Source organism: Cyclopterus lumpus, chromosome 14 (assembly GCF_009769545.1).
Source record: "Cyclopterus lumpus isolate fCycLum1 chromosome 14, fCycLum1.pri, whole genome shotgun sequence".
In the NCBI taxonomy this organism is placed as follows: Eukaryota; Metazoa; Chordata; class Actinopteri; order Perciformes; family Cyclopteridae; genus Cyclopterus; species Cyclopterus lumpus.
The window spans coordinates 5411426-5417530 of NC_046979.1; positions in this window are offsets into that span (position 1 = coordinate 5411426).

Sequence of the window (6105 nt, forward strand, 5' to 3'; positions counted from 1 at the left end):
TTTTTAATATTGATTTTGAATGACGAGGCAGTGGAGTGGAAAGTAACTTAGTACATTTACACATTTTTGTAGTATTACTTTTATTTCTCCTACCACATACTTTTACATTACAAAAATAGGGTAATACTTACATGTTCCCCCTTAATATGTTTATTGTCATGTGTTATATCATCACATCAAAGAAAGTTTGTCCAGAAATACTGTGTGTACATTTTACCAACACACACACACTCAACTTGCAGCGATGATATCAGAAAGAATACAAATAAAACAAAAATACATCCGTATCTTGTTTAAAATTTTCTTCCAGTTAAAGCCTACATGTTCAACTTTCATGATGGTCATGACATGACAGTAGTAATTCTTATTAACAATTTATATTTAAGTCATTTTAGGCGAGTCAATACGGGCTAAAACATCGTTGGTATTTTCATGCACTGGTCAATTTGGGGATTTTGGTAAATTTTTCTTCCATGATTTCTTCTCGAAGAAAGAAAACAACCCTTTTATTACTGTGTCTATTTGCGTCTGTAGATTTTCCCTTAAATTCTGCAAAATATAGTATTACGACTAATTTGCATATTTAAACGTAACATTTCAGAAAACTTCTGATATAACAAGTTTTTGTCTTCATAATTGAATTAACATATTTTTACCCTATTTACCTGCAGTGTCCTGCAAATTGTATGTGATTTTACAATCCATATCATATGAGTTTTTTATGTACTGGTTTATTCCTAAAACACATGGACAATATTGAGTGAATAAAGAGATATCCACATTTTCTCTGTAAAAAACAGATGTTTGAACCTGAATTTTATCCCATGTTCAGATTTCTGTTGTGTTGATAAAGGTGGTATTAACATCTGGTTTTATGAACAACATGTAGCTTTATAACTGTTCATATTTAGATAAATGTTTTTTTTAAGGGATTTAGTTCAGGTAACTCTTATTAGAGCAACATAGAGAGGATTTTAAGAAGAAATTATTCAATATATCTTTCAGTAAGAGAAATGCAATAAATTAAAACAGCAGACAACGTTAACTGTTTATTTATGTTTAATTTGTCTTCAACTGAAAGTCGTCCTTCTGCCTGAGGAGGCCATGTGAGAATTTTTCTGCGTACAGGAAAAAGTTTCTGTTCCGCTCCAGGTCCTGAGCATTAATAATACGAGTCACTAAAGCTTGTTGTATGGCCGGAGACTCACAGGGGTGATGCTGCACCATGTGACTCACATTCCTCCCTGGCTCAATAACTAACAGACCCTGAACGTCCTCACGGCCGGTCCTAATGCCGAGAGTCTTTCTGTTCACCTTAACTTCAGTGGTTTTATTTCTTCTGTTTGACACATCAAGTCCAAAGTCTTCAATGGACCTGTTTGTTTTACAGCCTCTGCCAATGTCGGCAGTTGAATTGGGCGTGGTCGCCTCGTTAAACTTATCAGTCGAGGTACTAACCAGGCTGTCATTAAAAATGTGACTACTTGAGCAGGCCCTCTTGGTTCTGCCTAACGTGTTAGCTGGTCCTGGTCCACCGGCGGTCCCGGCTCTGGGTCTTCTGGGCGCTGTAGTCTCCTGGATGTTTCTGTGCAGATAGGCTGTGTAGGCCTGCACCAGCCGATCCAACGCCGTCTTGTAAGACAGACGCAGCGACTCTGCGGATCCCGGAGGCACAGAGTGCAGACGAACCTGTCGAAAAACAAGATGGGATCAAGTGACGGTGACAACAAACAGGTGTAGAAGTAGCTTGTCCTGCATGAAGAGAGGTGGAGGTGAGACGTGTACTAGCATGTCTGACTTTCATGCAGGAGACCAGTCTGCGTCTCATATCAGCCTTTTCTGCAAACCATAAATCAGTGTGTGATTTCCACACACATGATGGTCCTTTGTGTTTGTGTCCATCTGATTAATGCAAGTCCAATATTCTCTCTCTTTTACCTCTGCACCAACTCCTGAGGGAAATATATGGCTTTTTACAACACTAATTGTGAGCATCAACTCACTATAAAGCTTCTTAAAGTCCAGAGGAGCAGCATTGTCACTTTGTTTTCACCTTGTTGTGATAAAAAAATATCGATTATAGCCACTTTAACGGTTTTAGTTACCTTAACATAGTTAATTTGCCATAACAGCAATATTACTTTTTCAACTTTGCGCACTATTACTTCAATATATCATGTTTTATAACTTCTGGCACAAGACTAAAGTTCTGTGTTACAATATTTTAATCTTTCCCTGATCTTCTGACATATTCACGATGGATGGTAGAAATGGGACGGATTCCCATGCTGGACTTCAAGAGCAAGATGGTGTTATGATTACACAATTGGTCATGTGAGGATTAAAACATTGAGTTTTGCACTTCAAAGTCTCTTCACAGATCTTAGGGAGGCCTATTGTGTCTATGAAAAATGTGTCAGGGGTCAAGTTGCATTGTGGGTGATGTAGGCGTTTTGACAAGGAGGAAGAATTCTCTGGTTCTGCCATATTGATATTGACAACCTATTATATAATTGCCATGTTAATGTTTCCCATAGAGGTGCTTATTTTTGCAGAGGATATGTAGTTTATGTATTTCAGATGTTTATCCTGCCGCAGAAATAAAAACAAGCTTTTTAACTTCTTTTTAACTGTTTTCATTTGTCTGTCCTGACCTGGTGAATCCTCATGTGTAGATGAAACGCAGCTCCTGCCAACCACTGCTGCATGGACACTGAGCTCATCCTCTTCCTCGTGGTCATCCTCTCATAGTGGTCAATCAGCTCAAGCTTCAGCCAGTTGTCGTGGAGCTCCGTGGCCTCGGCCATCTTCTCCTGGCTGTTGGCGATGCCGGGGATCACGCGGAGGTAGCTGTGGATGAGCGAGCCGATTCTGGAAGAACTGCTGATGCCAAAAATCCTCTTAGGCTGGGATCTCTGAGCTGATGGGTTCCCCTCTGTGGATCCTTGTGCTCTGACCTGTTGGGATAACATGCATCTGGAATTCTGAGTTTCAGTTCTGTTTTAGCGTCGTGCTTTGTGATGCAATACAACAAAAATATATACTGTATATTATTAGCCTTTGTGGTGTCAAATCATACTTTAGTAAAAGTACAAAAGTATTAGCATCAAAATAGTTCTGAAATACCAAAAGTACTCATTTTTCAGAATTGCCAATTTAAATTATTTGATAATAATTATTCATGCATTAATAAATAATTTAATTAATTTAATTAAACTATGAAAATACATCATAATGTATTAGTCTATTTATTATTAAATTAGAATATGTGCTTTGTATAAATAACATAATAATAAGTACAAGTAAAATATTGCCCTCAGATGTATTGGAGTAGAAAAATGAAGTATTATAGCATGGAAATACTCACGTACAAGTACCTCAGACTATATTAAAGTACAGTACAATACACAACGGATGTGTCTTTTATCTTAGTTTAGCGTGTCGGCATTAAAACACGTTCTAATCAGCAGTAAATACAAAGCACAGATGGGATGTTCTTTTAGTTCTGAAGTTTTTTGAACTCACAAAACCAAAGTATTGAATACATATTGAAGAGTATAGTTTGGACCTGATAGAACATCAATGTCTGCAACATATGTCATGGCAATCCATCCAATGATTGAGTTGAGGTATGTTTAATAGAAAATGTCAATCTGCTGGAGGTGCTGGAGGACAAGCCAGTAGGCACCATCCTCTGGGGAACATGAATATCTGGACCAAATTTCATAGCAATCCACCCAATAAATTGTCAAGATATTCCAGTAAAAACAAAACGTAAACCTGCACGTTCTGAACTGTTGAAACTGTGCAGGAATGACAGGAATGAAAAATCCAGCGCTGACAATATACATAAAACAAACCTACTAGTTGGGCCACCTGGTCAAAAAGCACGGACAGAGCCAGAGCAACAACCCCGACTCCGCCACTGGGGACCCTGCTGCTGCCTCCCAGCTCTCCGGTCAAGTTGAGGCCGAATGCAGTCTGCAGCTCCCCGCTCATGCTCCGCTGTAGGAAGGCATGGTGATGCTGCAGAGCGGCCGAGGAGTCCAGCGAGAGGAAGGTGGCGAGGACGGGATCCAAGGAGATATCAGGGATGATGCTGGCGTCTCGAGCCACTGAGAAGAGCTCCTGGACGGTGGCTGGAGAAGGAAGACACAAAGTGCGACCCATCAGGATCATGGCTGTGTGTGTTCTGTCTGTCTGTCTGTCTGTCTGTCTGTCTGTCTGTCTGTCTGTCTGTCTGTCTGTCTGTCTCTCTGTCTGTCTGTCTGTCTGTCTGTCTTTCTGTCCAGCCAGTGTCTGCTTGCTATCTGGGTCTCTGACCCTCTGTGTGTTTATTTGCCCCCAGTCAGAAAGATGTTATCATTCAGCATGAGCAGTCCAACAGCACGCTGGTGAACATAAACACACACATGCATCACAACCCATCTGTTCTAATGGAAGAAGTATTCAGATTCTTTACTGGTACCAAAAGTCCTTAAAATAATCCACACAAGTACAAAGTCCTGCATTCAAAACGTTACCTTTTCTTAAGGAAAAGTATTATCAGCAACGTTTACTTAAAGTACTACAAGTAAAAGTATTCATTGTGAAGTAAAAATGTTCCCTGCCAGTAAATATAATGTTTCCGGATTAATATCCAGAAACAGTAGATGTTTTAAGGTCTACTACTTAATTTACTCTTGGGTAGTTTTATCTACAGCAATGCATCATATTCGTTTAGATCATCATTTGTTTGTAGCGTCGCTGTGCTGTGAGAACCACGGATCTCTAAAATGTCACTTATCATGAGCTCAGAAAAACAGCCCTGTTTTCAGCTTTGTGACGATGCATTTTCCAGCTGACCCAAGAAGCTTTTTAAATAGTTTATTTATCTTAAGACATAGGAGACTTTTCTCAACACCTAAAGCTTCATTCTTCAGTTTATCAAAATTGAATGGAATATAAACTGTAACGTGTAAAGTATAACTAAAGCTGTCAGATAGATGTAGTGCAGTAAAAAGTACGATATCTACCTCTGAGATGTAGTGAGGTAGAAGCATACAGTTACATAACATTAAAATAATAAAGCACAAGTGCCTCAAATTTATACTTAAGTACATTTAGCCTGCTGGAATACGTTCTCGCCCATTGCCTTTGTCTGTCACATGTTTTCTTTGTCATTCTCACTTATTTTTGTCAATTTTCTATCATGAAAAAGCAATATGTATGAGGAATGTCAAGCATGTCAGAAGTGAAGACAGACTGAAGACAGCTTAGAAAAACATCAAACAACAGCAATAAAAAACAGCAAGCTTGTAGTAACCACCTGTTTCAGATTAACTGGTAAATAAAACCAATACCACAGCACTTTTTCTAATCAGGTTGGTATTTAGACTCAGATACAACTATTGAACATTAACCGTAATGTCAATAAGCAGTCAGCACACTTTGAGGACCTACTGTGCTGAGCCCTTCAGGCCAAGTGAGAGTCAAAGAGATATATTGAGTTTGCTCAGCGGTGTTTAGAAATAACTTAAAAAGCGTTGGGATGTCCACAGGCCGACTGTTGTGAGAACGTTTAAATGTAACTGTGTCACACACAACCACAAATATGTCTCTTTTTATACAAATTAACAAATGAGATAAAACGTGTTAATTATTGCACTTCAGTCGCTGGAATGTAATTTACTCATGTACTAATATTGAGATACTATTCATGTATTCATGCTACAATGTACATCTACTCCACTACATTTTTTTGCAGGTAAAGATGTTGGCACGCAAAACATGGAAATGCGCAGCTTATTTGAAATCTGGAGTCATTGTACCAGCTTAAAAAATTGGAAGATTTTCCGCTTTTCATTTTATTAGTTGAAATAAGTTTTATTTAATAAATAAGTACACAAAGCATTAATTATGCAGAATGGACAACTTCAGAATTATTATATATCATTCGATTATAATTATTGATGCATTATTTTTTCTCATCACTTTAAAGGTTATTTATTATTGTATTGTATCTTTCAGGATCAAATGAAGCCATTAATCATTGAAATCACACTCTCAACTGTGCGCATGCCCGGTGCAAACAGGACGTCACGTACCAGTCCTTCAAAACTCGTC